Raw genomic sequence first — 18,642 nt, 5'->3', positions numbered from 1 at the left:
GCCATAATTCTATGCGTAAGCATCACGCCGGTGCGCATGCCAGCTCGTAATGTCGGACGCTAATTGGGATCCGCTCTCATTTTTCTCCGTCAATCCCGGCCCGCTGGTTCCGCTGCCAGCAAAGTTTGATCACGATTGACATTTATTCCCCCTTACGGTTTAAATCATTTTTCACATGAGCTGTATTTTTTTTTTCTTTTTCCATTCTCCAATTTGACAAGATGAAAAAGGTAGAAATATCATACCCATGCATTTTCTTCCTTATCCACCTTGCGACTAAATGTCGTTCATATATTTCACCGAAACCAGATGTTCTGTTGCTACTTAACGCTAGCGGTCCATCGGTTTTGTCCGAGTGATTAAACCCCCCTTCGACCCCCCTCCCTCCAACATCGGAGGTGTGTTAGATGCATTCTACTGATTGTCTCCCAGCGAGGAAAAATCCATCTGGGAGCATCCTGCGGCTGCGGGGCCTTTTTATTGACATATCAGATGGGACATTGGAGGAGAAATTGGCCTCATTTGTTTCTCATGTCACCTTAATGGCAGATCTCTTTCAAGGGGGGGGGGCGAGAATCGACGGGACTTGTGGTCTCGGTGAGCAAACGGTCAAACCTGTTTTATGGGTTTCCTCTTGCTTGAACGTGGCCAAAGAGATGCTTGTTGCTTACAAAAACAAACTGGTCTTCATCACTAATAGCTGTACCTTGAGATAGCTTATACTTTATTAAATTGAATCATTTTGTCGTTTTTTGGGGCTAGTGGACAAGTCACGTCTTGAAGGCCTTTGGGCAGTTTCATTGCCAATGGTTTATTTTGCCGCTTTCTGCTGCATTGAGAGAATGAATGTCTTCTCGACTCAAGTTTCTGCAGACTTGAACCGGTGTCAAGTTGGCACAGATGGCAGCATAATTAGCATTGATTCTGGCCGGGCCGGGCCCAAGGTCTAGATGGCCGTGACGACCAACTAACCTCCCCGCCTCTTGATGGGCTACCGCCGGGACAGATAGAAGCTCAGGAAAGGAGGAAGAGGGAAGTTGAATATACAATTATAAATAAATAATACAAATATCCTCATTCTATTATACTATTACTGTTATGAACAGGTTAGCCGCAACAATTTGACGCCGGTCAGGTGTCAGCGTTCATTATAGTATTTGGCTGGGGGGATTTGCATAATGCAAGAGGCATCAAATGAAATTTGCATAATTTCTTTGATTACACTTGTTATTAAATGTGAGTGACATTGATTTACAAAATGGCCTCATATAAGGTTAATGGCGGATGTCACCTCTTTGCGCCTCTCTCTTTTCTCAATTAGCATGAAGCATTGTTTGGTCTGTCATATATTTCCCATGTCCTTAACCGTCACCTCTGCTCGGCTTTTCTTTTAGCAGCGAGGGAAAAACCAAGGGGGGGGGTTGAGGAGCGGGGGTGTTCCTCTAATTATGAAAGGCAGTGGAATCATTCCGACAGTATGAACGGCCATAACATTGGTGCAGCCGGACCCATTTAAGCACATTCAGGTGGGCCGCTATTGATAGGTACCCAAGTGTCGTTTGTCACGTGTGTGTGTGGGGGCGAGTCAGCCGAGTGCAATGACGCTCAATCAAAGCTGCTTTACACTTATAAGAGCGCGCTGTTGTTCTGCGGGAAAAGAAGCCATTTCCAAACAGCCTTTGGAAGCGTCGGCAGAAGGGCTTCAATCTCTTTTTCCCATTTCATCCTGATGCTTCTGCCTTTTATTACTCGGCGACAGCAATGTTACCCGAGGTAACAAAAAGGAAGGAGCGCACATTGCGGAGATATTATCGGAGGTTTGCAGCCATTTCCAGCGGCGTAATGCGTTATTCCGTTCAAGCAATGATCAGGTAGTGTCGGGATGAATGGAAGCTGTTCAGCACCATTACAGCCCCGGCATTATTACATTATCGCTGCTCTTTAGCGGGAGATTGGCTGTGTGACCGCGTTCTGAATACACTCATCCCGCTCTCTCCGGCCTCAATTGCAGATTGCCTCATTGACTTCAATGATAAAATGTAAAAATTGCCAGTGGGAAAAGAGAAGAGAACGTGGATTGCTTAGGTTACTGCCTTAGATGCTGAAAGGCTTCCATCTTCTGGAGGAAGAGTTCTGCTCCAGTTTTGGGCAAAAATCTTTGTTTTAGTTGGTTTTTTGGGTGGCAAAAATAACCCCAAAAAAACAGGCATCTTTTTTTGTGGGTCCCCCAATTCGGGACTGTAAAAAGCAGCTGCAATTAAGCATCACAATATACTGCTCGTTGCTCTCTAATTGTGTGATGCATCAAGCGACCATCAAGCCATCAAGTGTGTCCTAAAGAGAAGAAAAAAAAATCCCCTTATTAGGTGTATGCAGGTTATGGTGGAAAGGAATACAGCTAATGTTATTTTGCACGACACCCCACAAAAGGCATTAATCCCAGATAATTACCTCGGAAGGAAGCAAATAAAGACAAACTAATGGTGGGCCCGGCCATCAATTCCCCAACGTTGGAGCGGGATGGCCGACGTTCTCACGCAGGAAGCGTCCAGTTTGCTCCGCTTTGGAGCCCAGAATGCCTTTTTAAGCGTATATTATCCTGTCCTTGACTGGGAGAAATCATTAAGGCAAATTAGACTATTAACATCCTAAAGAGCATTCATCTTGTGGATCAATATGCTCTCATCTTCTTTAGAGGACCCTTCGGTGTCCTAAAGCCATTATGAGACGGATTATGGGAACGGTCAATTCATTACATGCAGATAGCAGAATAATTATTGACACTGGAGCTGCAGCTAATAGCTTCAGGTGAAACTTTTCAGCTTTTTCAATGAAAGGGAAAAAGGCCAAGACAGCACATTTTGCACGCCGTCTCTCTCCATTGTGCGTCCGGGAAGAATAATGGCGGCCCCGGGAGGCCCGCTGACATAATGTTGATTTGATGAACACGACGTGGCACCATTATCTCGCCGTGAGCCTTCGTCGGCGTGTTGACTTTTGTTCAAAGGCCATAAATCTCCTCCTCCTTACGTTGTGCGCATAAATGACTCGCCCCTCGCGCGTCTCTTGTTATGCTAAAAAAAAAAAAAAAAAAGGCCAACCTCAAAGTGACCGCCCGACGGGAATAATAAGCTGCGTCCCAAAAGGAGCGAGCGGGACATCCTTCTGTTCCCCATATGGTCCCTTTGTCTTGGTAATGTCATACGACCCCCCCCCCCTCTCCCTCCCCAGAGCTCGGACCAGGATCCGAGCAGATATCAAAAGTCTACACACCCCTGTTGAAATACTAGGTTCAAAATAAATGTTCAAAAATATATATAATTTTTCAAATTTTGTTGCTCCACAAAAAAAAAAAAAATTCAATTCCACGTCCCTTTTTGCTTCCTGGCTTTCCTCCTCCGAATCAGCCGGTCAATGAATATGACAGCCCCTCTTATTACAATTACAAGTTTGTCAATGACAAATCATGCGTCGGCGTACGACAAACTCGCTCGTATGGTTTTGTGGAGGACACGGGGACATTTTCAGCATGGCTGCTCACACACTTGCCCCACATCCGTCCGTGCGCGTGCGTGCGTGCGTGCGTGCGGGAAAAAGGCGCTTTGTTTGACCCGAAGGAGCAAAGCAGGCCGGCAGCATTAGTTTCATCTGCTGAGCCATAGATTGAAACGGAAAGGGAGGGAAGGAAGGAAGGAGGTTGCGCGGGGGGGGGTCATCAATTATTTCCTGATATGTGACACACTCTTGTACCTATTTTACTGACCACCACTGCTTTCTGCCTGGTTGGCTCATGTCGTTTTTATAAACCCATTACCGACGGGAGCGAAGCAAGTGGACCTGGGCGAGGTCACGTGATAAAAAAAAAAAAATCCACTTTTTTTTATTGTTTCGCACTTAAAAAAAATATGAGTTGTTTTTCGCAGAGGATAAAGAATATATGCCTGGGAGAATTGTAGCGTGCTCTGTCTGCATATGTGATGCATGAGCAAAGTTGATCTGCCGTCCATCCCGAGCAAAAGAAATGCGTTTTATTCATTTATTTAGGCGTCTTTGGAGCGTTTCTTCATCACGCTCCGTGTTGTGGGGGTTCAGCGCAAGTGGCCAACAGGGAGAGTTTGTTTTCTAATAACAAGACCCTCGCTCCCCCGAGGGATAATTACAACATTGTCAGAGTGAAAGGCGCTTTCAAGCTGCTCTCTTTTTTCAAATTTTTTTTCTTCTTTTTCCCTAACGCTATCATGTTTGCCCCCTGAGCGAGGCCCGCGGCGCTCGCCACGTCGCTCTCTTTTCATTCCTCTCCATCGCTATTGATTGAGGGCCCATTTATAATCACAGCAGGAGGCGCTCGATTATGAGTGGGAGCCAGAGTAGCCAAATAGGGCTAAGTGGTAACAGGGGGGCAATACCTCAGCCAGGGAGACGTCCAGCGCCATGCTCACAAATTTTCACATTTATAACTTCATTGAGTTACTTTTAGGATTTTTCTTTTTTGTACAAAAAGTAAATGACTTTTTAGTACAACGCTATCTTGGCCTTTTTTTCAGGGGCAGTTTGAGGAATAGTTTTAATTGATTGAACTATAAATTGTATTGGATTTTGTACCTCAAATTGTTTTGTGCAAATATATGCTTTTAAAACCATTTAAAGTGTTTTAACAGATTTTCTAGACTGTAAAAGAAATAATAACATTTTTCACAGAATAGACTATTAAATATCTTTTGTATTATGTTATGTATTATCTAAAATTCACATATTTGACAAAATAGGCCTTCTTACCTATTTTTTTTTTTATAATATTGTTTGATTGTTTCTTCTTTTTCTGTTTTTATTATTATTATTTTTTTTACATATATCGGCGATGCAAACTTTGTTTTAAACGACCTCTTGGGTGTAAAACATTTTCCCAAAATTCCCCCTTTGCTGGAATCTTCACTTTGAGCCCCTGTCTTTTTTACTGCCTGACTTTGGAAGGGCATTTTTAGGTTCAAAGCTTTTGAGCGTCTGATTGGGTCAGGCCACCGCGGTCGAAGCGTCAGGCCTCGGGATCGGCGGGCCTGCGACAAGAGGACATTGTGTCCCTCCTTTATTTTGTCCACTCTTTCTTCCTGCTTTAACCAGTCAGCCATGGCTTTGTGCGGCTTGTTGTGGCCTCAAGATCAGAAGGCGGAAGCTGAATAATGTCTTGCTATTCTTTAAGGGGGAGGACCACGCTTGGTTGAATAGAGAACAGCTTTGACGGACCGCCTATGAGCAATGGCTTTTGTCCGGTTCGCGCAGAAAGAAAAGTAGATTCAGAAAGAGCGCATCCTAACTTTGTAATAACTTTGTTGCCCTTGAAATTTTTACTTTAGACTACGTTTTATCTGCATCCTTTGAGAATTAGCATTAGATTTGGTGCAACAAGGCCAATATGTTTCCAGAAGTGTTGCCATACGGAAACAAGCACGTCTTACAAAAATGAAGCTCCAGGGCCTTGTGAAGAGGGGGGGGACAGGGTCTTCTGTCGCGGGATGATGACTCCAGGGACCCCCGGCAGCCTCCACGGCCTATTTGTTCAGCAGAATGTGTTATTCTGTCACAGCAGGCCTGTCACAAGTGAAATCATTTAAATGCCCAATCCTGTATTTAAGCCGACAGTGGGCAGGCATGGGGGGGGGGGGGGGGGAAGCGAGGTCGAGCAAAGGGGTTTGGAGCCGCTGGAGCAGTTGTCCTGTGGGAGCTGATTTAGTGGCTCCAACTCTTGGAGAAGTGTCAGTTCACAATGTTAGTCCTCATTGTCAATTCAAATTGAGCATAATTAACAAGTCCACCCCATAGTACTTAATATGATTTCATCGTAAGACAATGAATTTACACGATTAAATTGACATCAATACAAGCAGAATGATTACCACTGAGCATTTCTGTTCAGTCGAGCTCACCAACACGTTACAATGTTTACACAATCTTATGTAAGGGAAAGCAACGCACCTTCATCGATAAAACGATGATACACAGAGAGTCAGAATTGTGTAAAGCCGGCAGCCACTCTGGTTTATTTCTCATATAGACGCAATCGCAGTTTGCAGGATTCTAATTACCGATATTCGCAGTGAAGCTAGCACGTTAGCTAAAATCCAACCATTCCATTCAATGATATATTTGTGACCAAGGTATGTTTGCGGACTACTTCTTGCCAAGCGCCCCAAGCGCTCCGTATTTCTTCGCACTTCCTTTGTAAACAAAGCACAAAGAGAATTAGGAAAGTGTCATCATCGTGTGGCGTTCCCAAGAGATGAGCGTTAAACAAAAGGCAGAATTGCCGCCTTTCCCTCGCAGCCATAAAAGGACCCCCCCCTCCCTCTGTGATTATTATTAGCTGCCGTGGCAGGGAATGTCATATTAGCAACGGATGCCCGCTAGTGAGCGAGATTATCCCGAGCATGAGCCTGGCGGGGAACACTCTTTAACTCTAATTCACATTAGAATCCCATCGCCCCGCTAAGATCTCATCAGTTTTACGAGCGAGCGCCAGTCTGGCCGCGTGTGCCCCATCGAGCCGGGCGGCCATCGCCGGCAACAAAATGGCTAAGAAGCTACATAGTACACGAGCTTACGTACTGTATCTGTTTCGGTACATGCAACAAGATGCGTATTCAGTTAGGCCTGTTCAAAAATAAAAAAATAAAAAACGCCTATAGCGCAAATGAAATTGTTGTACATACTCACTGGGCCCTGACCGACAAAATGGAGTGCAAATGTTAAGTGCGCGCAGGATGTCAAGTACAAACACATTATGGGTTGCTATTAGCTTATAAAACACGGTAAAGCGGAGACGGAATGTGAACAATCTTTACTCTTGTAAGCCCAGACCGTTCGAAAACAAGTCATCACGGTTTGGGACGGACGGCGGAAAATAAAAGCTCAAGCGTGACCACTCTGTCCCTTAATTGGCCGTATTTGTGCTTTGAGTGATAAACACTCGTACAAAATCCGCCAAACTGCACGGAAAGTGTATGAGGCCGTAAAAAACTTTTCCAGTTGAAAATCTTGAGGGGCAAACGCTGGCTGATTTGTCGCCACTCAGCAGTACTTTTCCCTCTTAATGCATTTTTAATATCCTTAATGACAGCCGAAGAATGATGTCATTAAGAGTCCATGTTGGGGACTTGAACTCTTCTTGAGGACCTTTCCTTTCTTTTCTTTTTTCTCGGTCATAATTTAATATAGATTAACGCCCCGTGGTAATGAGCAAGGCCGCCACTAAAAGTAAGATCAGGAAATGTTCTTAATAAAGCGAGCGTCCACTTTAAGGCCACGTGGATTAAGACTGTGTCCCTCCTGGTAATTTACCTACCGGACCTTGTGTGCCGCTGGAGTGTGAATCAATTTGTAAAGGATAGTTAAATTTCTATAACAACCTCCCCTTTCTTCACACTTGACAACTTCACATCAGCTATTAAAAACTAAAATGTAAAAATGGAGAGAGAGCGAGAAAAAAAAAAAAGGGCGTCGAGTGAAGATGGAGAAGAAGAAGGCCGCTCGCTCGCTCGCTCTGGGAGGATAAAACGAATGGTTGCGCCCAAACGGACTGACCTCCCTTCCTGTGTGACGAGCATAGAGAGACGCATAAACACGCGTGGAATTTAAAAATGAATAAAACAAGAAGTGGGGGGGCAGGACACTGATATCCCTTGGCAAAACTCTTTTATCATATTCAGCAAAGGAAGAGTCTTTATTTTATTGATTTAGAGGGGAAGGGGAAAATCCCAGAGGCACTAAAAGGAACAGGCAATGATTAATGTCCCTCTCAGAAGGAGAAATTATATGGAATAAATTAAACTAGTGCGGCAGCAAATTGAAAAATAAGGATGTAAATGAGGTCTGAATGCTTAATATCTTATCAGGAAAAATAGTCAATGAGGCCCAAAAATGATGAGGGATGGCCAAAGAAACAGCATATTAAGGCTAATGAGCGAGGCTACTGTCAAAATACACCCGTCAAACGGGAGGCCGCTGAAAAATGAGCGGTGGAGGAGTGAGGGGGAATTGGCAGAGTTGGCCAACAGATTTATGTTTCAACGGACCGCCATGGAAAGTCAACACAGGTTGGAATTATTTGGACGGTGGGAGGGGACTCGGTTTTTCTATCCATGCAAACGTGCCGCGCTTCATTCGCCCCTCGTGATTTTTCTTAAAAAGGTCAAGCTGCTGAGAGAGCGTCAGCGCAATATTTGTCAGCGTCTACATTGCAATTAATTTGCACCGCGCACAAATCGGTCATTGCTCCGACACCTTTTTATGTTGTTTCGTGTTCAGCTGCAGTTCTAAGAACGTGGTTTGGCTCCAAAAATCGGACCCAAAGCTTTGAAGATTTGATGACTTTGGTTCCAAGAATTTGATTTTAGTGGTTTGGTTCTTCATGAATTTAAGAATTGAATTCCACCGACAATTGGTTGGGAGGATTTGGATCTATGGTAGATGTAAAATCCCCTCCCGATTTAGTGTGCCTGCCCACCCCTCACAACATATGTCGCCTTATAAGGACAATTAAAATCAGTAATGAGTATAAAATGTTTATTTCCCCTAGTGGGACATTTCAAGGACTTGTGTTCTTTGTATTACGCTCCGAACGCAGGCCGTGGCTTCCGTTGGAAAATTCAAATATATATTATTTTTACTTCTTCAAATGTAGTCAGAGCATGATGTCGAAATATTTGGCATGGGAAAAAAAAAAAGGGATCTTTCCCGCTTTCATTGCAGGCCATGTCTGGCTCACGGGCCGTAGGTTGCGGACCTCCCCGTTATCGGGGCAGTCAATCCTGTCTGCTTGCTGTTTACGTTTGACAGCCTTTCTTCTCGTCCGAAGGGGAAGCATCATCACCTTGCACGGCTCATAAAACTAAAGAAGCAGCGTGTCAGCGAAGCCACATCTGGCGAACCGATACACTCGCCGGTCACAATATTAGGTACCCCTGCCTTACATTTAAATCTCTTGACATCAAAACTTTTGCTCCCGACACACTTAATTGTCCATTGACAGTTTTAATTGTATTTACACGAGCTCGGCGCAATTTATATCGGCATCAAGGTTATAAAACGGGGTCGTCGACTTGGATTTCTCGACATGATGCCGGTGGCGCCCTCATCCGAGCTGATTTTATTATGCATTTAGCATCTAATTGGTTGACCTCGCCGCTTACACGCTGTCACACACACACACACACACACACACACACACAACGCATACTATACAGTCCTGCAGAGGTGATAGTATATGGCCCAGAGAATATTTTTGTGTCAATGTCAAGTCAGGTGGCGCACTCCAAAGTGTGATACGCTGACACGAAAGCCGTTTGGCTCAATCTTTAAGCCTTGCCCGAGCGAGCGAGCACGTGTGTGTGAACAGATAACTCGTTGCGTCTGTACATAGTTGGAGCTGCGGGAGTGTATAAAAAGAAAAAAAATCCAAAAAGTTTCAAATACATGAGAGTGTATTGTAGTTATTCTTTTAATTGGGGACAGACAAATACCGATACCATATTGGGCCGCACTACAAAATATAACTCAGGCCTTGAATTCCCGCTATTAAGCCGAGTCTAATGCACCTTGCCCGGATAGAAACGTAAACGTAACAGCGGCGTGCATTAAGCATATTGTAACATTCATCACTGTCAGACGGAGAGTTTGTAAAGATTTAAATGCACTCAAGCGTGCACGGCCTTACCACCCCCCCCCCCCCCCTATCCACCCACCCTCACCTCTCTTTTTTTTTTTCTTTGTCTGTGGGTGGGAAGACGCGCTTGCCAGTTTATTAGGTACACTTGGATCTAACCATCAAACTGTTTGGGCAAAGCGCCGTCAGTTAAAGTTCAGTTCCTCGGGTGGAATTTGCCGAGATGTTGTAACATCAGCAGCTTGTTAAAAGAGTTTAAAGACATTCGGAGTCTGGCACTTTTAACATTAAAACAAATTGCCTAACCTTTCCAACAACCGGTGACAAAAAAAAGACGGGGGGGGGGTGAATGATAATGCTTTATTATACGTCGAGCGATCTCATACATGAAGTAATGAAATCATCAATAATGGTGCATGGGTGGCTTGTATTCTACTGAAAAAAACAACAACATTGAGGGGTTATTTGTTTCATGTGGTTCATGTACCATTAGTAGAAGACAGGCTCCCTCTAGTGGTAATCAAAAGAGAAGCTGCCAAAGTACAGTTCAGTTGTATTTCACTTAAGCTCAACATATTTGCATTTCTTTTGCTGTAGTAGAATAAAGTGTACTTTAACCAATTTATCTTTGAAAGTACACGAGTGTGTAAGAGGGCGCAAGATTTACGAAACTGTGCCTGACAAACGCCGTAAAACTTGCAAACGCTTCGGAAGGCGATGGCGCTTGATCGCCACGGCCCGGTGCCCGCTTTTGAGATGGCGAGCGACTGGCCGTTTGTGTACCGGGCAAACGCCAGAACAAATGAGGGCAGCGGCGCCTGTCGCGTCACCCATTTCCCGCGCTCGTAATAAGACAAAAGCGCCTTGCGGGGCAGGTGAGCAGAAAGCTCTTAGGAGGCGGGGAACATCTGGAGAGCATTGCACCTCCACTGCACTGTGACCCTCGGCGCCATCAATCAACCCGAAAAGTGATTATGATGAGGGCAGAGTGATCAAGCAAAGGAAATATCTGCCTTTTTTTTTTTTTTTTGCATGGAAGCCAGTCAAGGGAGGGTGACTTTTATGGTTCCTGCTCCACTAGCAGCATACCTGCACCGTGAGCAATATGTGCAACGCTGTGGTATGAATATTTAACACGCACACATTCCGCATAAAAAGTCGACATGAAGTCATAACATCTGCATGCGCTACCGACACTTTTGATATATCAAATTTCAACTCCAAGACAGAAAATTGTGAACAGATGAGAATTTGCCAATAGGTCAAACTAGTGGTATAGCGCCAACTACTGGCCTGGAGGCCTTTTTCAAAGTGTCTGCGACATTATTCTTATAACAATGTTTTTGTAAAATGATTAGAGCTGATTATAAAAAACGATTGACATTTGAGCAGTTTTATCGGAACCAAACTTTCATGTGATCGGCAATTCTGGAGACACCACTTTGGGATGTTTGCACTCCCATCAGTCAGTCAATGACATCACTTGTCTCTTGTGTCCATGTAGTGATGATCTGAGCATGATAACCACATCAATACAGGACCATTGTTGGTATGGGTTAGGGATACACTACCTGCACCACTTCCACTTTGAAACAAAAGAGAAATATGTGAATTTTATGAAGTGTAAATTAGCGCTCCTTCACAGATGGTTAATTTAATGTGAAAATATATCAAATAAATAGGAAGGAACGTCTTGTCGTCATCTCGTCGCCGATTAGTTGGGGAGAAAAAAAATCGCTAACCTATCATGTATGAAAATATGATACACAGAAAGATGTTCTTTGTAGTGGAAAAGAATTGCTTAATAGAAAGGCACACGGCTAATAACAATGTCCTCCGCGGCGGTGACAAAGACAAAGTGCTCGCGCGGCGCTGACGTCTGAAAGGTAGACTCTGCCAGCGTTTGAATTTCACGTCCACGAAGAAGCAGGCCGTCATTAAAAAAACTCTCATTTCTGTGTCAGGTGGACTTACAGGTAATCGATCATCTTGTCACAGCGATTAAATTTATTTTCTTTTTTTTTTAAATCTCACTTCATTCCAATTGAGTTAGAGGAAGAGGGGGGGGGGCAGGGTGTGTCTGACCTTTTTCAGGATTCCTTCCCAAAAATATATGCCCCTCAGACAGCAGCATTTCTCGGGTTGCTACGGCAGCATAAAAAATCAAACTAAAAGGAGTTGCCCACAGACTGCGGCGTTGATTAGCGGGCCGCCATCGCAGCATGCCTCGCCGTGACAAATGAGTGACTTGCAACAATATCTAAGGCGATCGGGACAAAGCAGCCGGCATTTCAAGGCTCAGCGAGATTGTAATTCTCATTAGACTTTGAGAAGAAAAAGAAAAAGTTCCAGTTGGCATTTTGTCCCATCAAGTGTTTCGTCCACGGGCGAAATAAAAGCAATAAGGCAAAATGATTCAAGTGATAACAAAGGCATGGCGTCTAAATCACGACGGCGCCGCGTCTGGGATCTATATGTCAGTGAGCTGCCATTTCCCCCCTCTTTCTTCATTCTCTCTGCATGAGAGGCGAGAGAAAAAGCCAGAGAGTGGCATTAAAAGGTAGAAAGCGAGGACGCAAATAGGCCTTCAGCTTTAGCGTTATTAATGACTCCTCAAAAAACGCCCGACTTTTCCAATCTCTGGGAGAAGCGCATGAGGGAGTCTACAGATGAAGCTGACCTTCACAATGTTCTCTGGTCTTTAGTTAAGAAATTCAGTCGCCATTATGGCGTCATTAAGGAAACAAGGATAAAATTACTCCATGCTTAATGGCCTATAGGATCCCCCAGCAAAATTTGCTTCAGATCTCATAAAAAGAAAGGGAAGGGGGGGGAAAAAGTGCGCTTAGCACACTGCAATGAATGATGAGCACTGTTAAAGCAGGACTCAACTTTTTCCTCACTCTGAATTTACACGAGGCGGTAGTCGTCGTTCGCAATAATAAAAAGGCCTCCTTCCCAGACTGGCTTTTTTTGTCTTTCCAATTAAATCCTCAACTTGGCCAAAGAGAAACAGCTTTGCAATTGCAAGTTAACTGAGAACAACTTTTTCATAGGATAAAATAATGGCCTTTTTTTTCTTTTTTTCCCCGATGGAAAAAATATATAGAAATAAAAGCTTTTTTTTTTTTTTTTCCAACTGTTACGCAAAAATTGTGAAAAATGAAAATTTTAGGAAAGAATTATAGCCGCATAATGTCCGATAAATAAAATTTTCCAACTGAATATAAAGATATAGCCCCTATAACATCTCAAATATTTTCTGTTTAGGAAACTGCAGCGCTGTAAAACAAATATGCAAACCGCTAGCATTACATTTCCCACGTAATGAAATATTTTCAAAGAACGTTAAAAAACTGAAAATTGCCTCCCACCAAAAAATCCAGTCTCCTCAAATAATCCAATTATTTGATGTATATCATCAGAAATCTGTCCACGTTCTTTTATACCTCGACTCTCCTATAGGGAGCGCTGGAACGCCTTTCACTGCATTTTGCAAATTCAATTCCGCATGCACAGAATAGAAATCCACCGCAAGCTTTTCTTTATAAAGTAAAAAATACCGCCGCAGGCTATCGGAGCCTTTCGTGGCCGCACGTTGCCGAGCTGCACCGCGCTCTCATTTGCGCCCTGCTGTCGTAACGCCGGGCCGATACCGCGCAAAGAACCAGACTTGTCGTAAAAAAGGCGGAGGATGGTGCCGCCGTGTGTTTGTGGGCCCGCGCTTGTGTGTGCGCGCCTGCACTAATGGCGTTTGCTCTCTTTAAACTTTAATCTTTCCTATTAATTCGCTGCAACTGGAGAATGTACGAGAGTTAATGTCCCGTGAACGTGTTTCTCACTCCGCAATCTCTTCAAGCTAATTACCTTCAGGTGCTAAATGGTGGGAAATTGCCATCCATTTGGATGAGAAAAAATTTCACCCCCTGCTCCCTAGCGAAACATTTTTTCTTGCTGGGCACATTAAGGAGAAAGAAGTGGCGACAGGGCAGACCTCCACCAAGGTAAACAGTCCTCATAAAAGTAACAACTCTTCCCGGGCTTCCTTTTTTTTTTTCTTTCTTACTTTCTATTTCCAACATACCGGCCTCGGCGTGGAGGTCAGTCGGAGGTCGGCAGGTGCGCCTCTTGATGAAGCGCGGTGGCGAACAGATGTTTGATTGGCGTGAATCATCTAAACAACCCATTAGGAAGTTATGATGTGAAAGGATGCCAGCGCAAGCGTGCCCGGGACACTTTTGAATTCTTGCAACTCATGTGGCCATTAAACTTTGGCAAACTCTTCAAAACAGTAAGGCAAAACTTCAACAACACTATAGTCTCCAAATCACTAGCGCCTCGAGGCACACCTTTTACATGAGACCAAATCAAAAGAACTTTCCAGACTTAAGTCATTATATTTGGTAAATGCTATTGTATGAATCGCAACAGGTGAACGTGAAAGAGCAGTCAGTTGAAAAATCGGATCGGTTCCCACACAGTGTTTGAAAATCAGCGGTCGTGTTATTTAAGCACGCGTACCGAATTTTCAAGTGAATTCCTACTTCGCTCACTCGCTCACTCTTGGGCAAGATGCATCATGGGAGCGGAGTAAAAAGGCCAGCTGGGATGGGTGGGCCACGTTGTGATCACTCACCTTCATCCCTGATTTGTAGTCATTATACCAACCAGCGTTTGAAGATCAAAAACAAGGACAGGGAGAGTGATTGGGGACAGCGCACAAGGGAGAGAGAGAGAGAGAGAGAGAGAATGTTGGGGGTCGGAGGGAGGCAACGGGCCGGCGTCCCAGTCGTGGAAGGCGGTGGCGGGTGGGCGAGTGGGTGGGGTCGGGAGGAGGGTGGATAAGGGTGATAGCGCCCTAAAACCAACCAAGCTGCAAAAGCAATGAATATTAAATCCCGGCGAGCCTAAATAGCCGCAGCGTCTACGTGAGGCATTACAGTATTATAATTTCAGATTTTGTCAACAGGACGCGTCCGGGCGATAAAATGATAATCCCGTCGTAAATGTCAAAAAAAAAAAAAAATTTTTTTTTTGAAAATAGGCCGCTTTTGCAATCGGACAAATGCAAATGAGAGTGATAAGACAGTCCAAATGCAGAGTGTAAATGTTTGGAGGGCCCAGCGTAAATGAGCCCAAACCCTCACTGTGCCCAAATCCAACCCCGACTGTTTCCCTCCCCTTTTTTTTAGATTTAATTATCTTTTGTCGTTCTTTTTATCTACCTTCGACGATTGTCCTCGGTGGGGGGTTAAAGGAATGGGAAGTGGAAAAAGACGAGGGGGTGTCTGAGCGAGAGCCCGGGCCTACTTTGTCGTCTGTTTTTTGATACGCCCGCTCGCGACGGCACAGCGGGAACTTCACTTCCAAATGAACGGCGGCGGGCGCGCCTTTAAATAAATAAAGAAATGCGGAGAAAACAACAACATTGGCGCCGCTCCAAATGAAGTGAAAGTCTTTAACGGCCCCGCCGAGAGAAACGTCTCTTTAGTTCAGCTTAGTTGAGGTCGTTTTGGCTTCATTTAAAGGCCCGTGTTTGATGATTTCTAATAAAATCCTAATTTCAAACCAGTTAGCCCGCAAATGTATGCAGACTCGGAGCGCGGCCGTTAAAAGCAACAGCACTGAGACTTTTTAGCGTTGTTGGCAGGGGAGCAGTGGGACACATTTAACACTGATGCTGTTTGCTAACCCATCTGAGGTGGTTGTTAGCATTAAGCTAAACAGAATAAGTCAGTCAGTCAAAGCAACACAACTCTTATTCCTGACTCTTGTTTTTGTGTTTAGTTTCACAGCAAAGGCAATGAACTCATTAAAGACTCTTTTTCTTACAAAAAAATCTGATATCTTCTGCTTGTTGTGTAGCGAATTAAGTTCACTGCTTCCATACTGCTAGCCCCTACCCGCATCTCAAGTCAAAGCAAAGGTCAAGGGACCACTGTTTACTAAAATAAAGACCTCATCTCGTAATATTGCAGAAGTAGATGGAAGCAAATATTTATTTGTTTTAAAATAATTTGAGGGATTGTTTTCTGAGCCGCACGGTGGTTTATTAGCTTAGTTAATTCTAAGATTCGGCGCTCAAAACGTTGTATTCATATTTTTCCTTTGATAATTCACATTGCACATCTTTCTATGTTAGCATCAGTGTTGGCGCGCAAACAAAAGTGGGATTGTAAGTTTTGGAAAGAAAAGTGAAGGTGTAACGCCACTAAAACGTGGCGGCTGCGACGCTTCGCCTGCCCCACTGCCAAACTTGTCACCATTTAGGCGGCGATAACGCCGGCGGTAATTGCGTTTCCGGGAGAGCGGGGGCAGATGAAACATGCGCTGGGCAGATACCGCCGGCACGCCGCTCCCTTCTCTTGGAAAATGTCATTTTTCCACAAGGAAGCCATGAATGCTAAGACTGAATCCAAATCCCGTCTCTCTCTCTCTCTCCCCCCCTTTCTCTCTGCACTTTATCAGTGTGTGGCCCACCAAGTGGGGAGATGGAGGTAATTCATTCAGCTGAGACTCACCACCCTAATCCAATTTCCAGCCTCCCCCAGCAAGAGATAATTACAAGTATTAAAGCTGTTAGAACCAGAGGGGGGCTTCTCTGCAACTCTGCCGCAAGCATCCACGGAGAAGGAAAAGTGGGGGTTAAGATGGAAGACGCCAAGCTAAGGTATTGTTCAAAACTAAGAAAGTGTGTTAACTAATGAGGCAAAGGGGCTCTCCAGGTATAAAAGGACGCCCGTAGCCGTGTGTCACAACACACCGCAGGAGTTCTTCCCCTTAAGCCGCCGCGAACAATCGCTCATTTCATGTGTAAAGACAAGCGGGCCTTCTTGCCCACTCACTCCGCACAGGAAATAAAAGTGGGAAAACAAGACATTGTTCTTAACGTGGTGGAGTGAAACTGAAGTAAAACTGAGATGTGAGAAATTGTCCGTGTCCATGATCTGAAGAATAAAGCAACGGATTGACTTAGTCATTAATCGCAGACAAAATACCAATAAAAATCACATTTTTGAATTCCATTGATGAGGATAAGCGGTTCTGAAAATGGATGGACGGACAAACAGATGTTTTTGGACAATTATCCGGATAAAACTCGATGTCCCGCCAAGCAGCAAGTTTGAAGTTGCCCGTCCTCACTTCAGCTTAATTTCTCCGCTTTTTTTACTCTTGGTGCCCTTTTGGACTTCAAGAATGTGTTGTGTGTTTCAGGGCGAATTGAATTATGTATCTTTTGCAAAGGGGATTTACAATGCAAGGCCTCCGATGAGGCGACCCTCAATAAAGGCCTGGTGATTTACCGAGAAGGCTCGGCGGTCGGTCTCGTCAAGTCTGCGTCAGTCTATGCGGGCTGGGACAGCATGATCCAGTTGCTTTTATGTTAACAAGAAAATATTTGGAGAGTTTTCAAATCTGCAGTGTGTGGCTTCTGGCGCCCCCTAGGCTTCAATCCTACACATCGCTTTGATATGACGGAGGCTCGACCTAGCCCCTACCCGCATCTCATGGATTCGAACGTTTTGATTCTTTTTATTTGATATTGCAGATCTTCCTAATCAGTGTTGTTGTGGTGACGGGTGAAAATTACAGTTTCAAGAAAACCCCCAAAAGTTACACACTGTAGCTTAAAGTGCACTGATAAATGTGCTTATTATTAAACAGGAATATTCCCCACCTCATTTCTAATAATGTGTATGTTTTATGTACATTTGTGTGTATTTATAACATAAAATTATGAATGTATTTTTATTAACTTCGTCAAGTATCTGTTTCCTGGTAGCGGATGCTGTAAATTAAATTGACGATACGAATACACTAATCGTCTGCTGCCCTCTAGCGGTGTAAATGAGATCGCTGGCACCACTGGCTTTACAGTAGATTTGCCAACGTGTATCATATATATATATATATATATCGCTGAATTTGCACCATTTTATTCTCATCTGAGGGTTTTTTCGATGAAGTGTTGAATGAGAAGAAAAAACTCAAATCCAAACACTTGAGACAAATAGAGCTAACATCCGTTTCCTTTGCGTTACACCACTCACTATCGCTTTATTGCAAGCGGGCGGGTTAACTTTAGCGTTAACACGCGCACACGCACACACATGCACACACATGCACACACACATGCACACACACACACACACGCCCTCAAAAGACACAGTGTCACAGCAGCACTTGTCTACATTTTGTACTTGCTGCAGGAAAATAATTGCCTTATCTGCAACTGTCAAAATGATAAATGCCCCAGAGAGTGGCGACAATTGACTGATGGAATTGGGGGGAGGTCGTAGTGATGATGGAGGGAGGGAAATTCGAAGGCGGGCGGGCGCTCATCCCTGATCTGAAAACTTTGTATAAAACACAAATTCCCCCCTCCAGTGCATTTGTTTAGACTTACGTATGGAAATCAATTGAACAGACGATCAATTAGTATGAGCACAGGCGTGTTTGTTATAAGAGATGAGTGAGGGGTCACTCCCACAAGCATTTTGAATCAACATATAATGGAATCTTTATCTGGGACTACAAAAAAAATCACAATAGGAAGACAAATATGGCTCATATCTTTTTAACTACTTGTAATTGTTGAAAAACATAAAATGCCAACTTTTTCTTTTTCAGATTTGCGTTTCTAAATTGGGAATACAATGAACGGAAGATCTTTTCATTTGGTCATTTGATATTACGTTTGAAAACCGATATTAAAAGTGGAAAAACCATTGATTTGATTTTTAGCTTTAAAAATAAAACACAAATTGAAATTGAGCTTGATTTGCTTGTTTGTTGTCTGGGATGACTCGGGAAAAGGTCATTAAAAGCTAGATTTTTGATTTCGAGTCTACTGCAACGAAAATCCCGTGTAAGCCAAAGCAGTCATGAAAGGCCGCTGGGTGGCGCTAGTGTGCAAAGTGCGGTTCACCCAGCTGGTGCAGGAGGTTATCTAGGATTGGGGACGTGACGTCAGGCATTCAGGTGAA

General features: G+C 44.0%; 1 protein-coding gene across 10 annotated transcripts in view; it reads left to right on the top strand.

The window, feature by feature from the left end:
• The window catches only part of fbxl15 (F-box and leucine-rich repeat protein 15), an 80,480-nt gene that overhangs the window by 60,235 nt on the left and 1,603 nt on the right, over positions 1-18,642 (top strand). For 9 of the 10 annotated variants that reach the window (XM_085903207.1, XM_085903206.1, XM_085903204.1 and 6 more), the window contains one exon: positions 16,124-18,642. This exon is cut by the window's right edge. The gene's annotated coding sequence lies outside the window, so the exon portion shown is untranslated. The remainder of the gene's footprint in view (positions 1-16,123) is intronic. The other variant, XM_085903205.1, reaches the window with a different exon arrangement.

Source organism: Syngnathus leptorhynchus, chromosome 22, assembly GCF_054491065.1.
Source record: "Syngnathus leptorhynchus isolate UIUO chromosome 22, UIUO_Slep, whole genome shotgun sequence".
NCBI classification, from domain to species: Eukaryota; Metazoa; Chordata; class Actinopteri; order Syngnathiformes; family Syngnathidae; genus Syngnathus; species Syngnathus leptorhynchus.
This window is presented reverse-complemented; position numbering and strand designations above follow the sequence as displayed.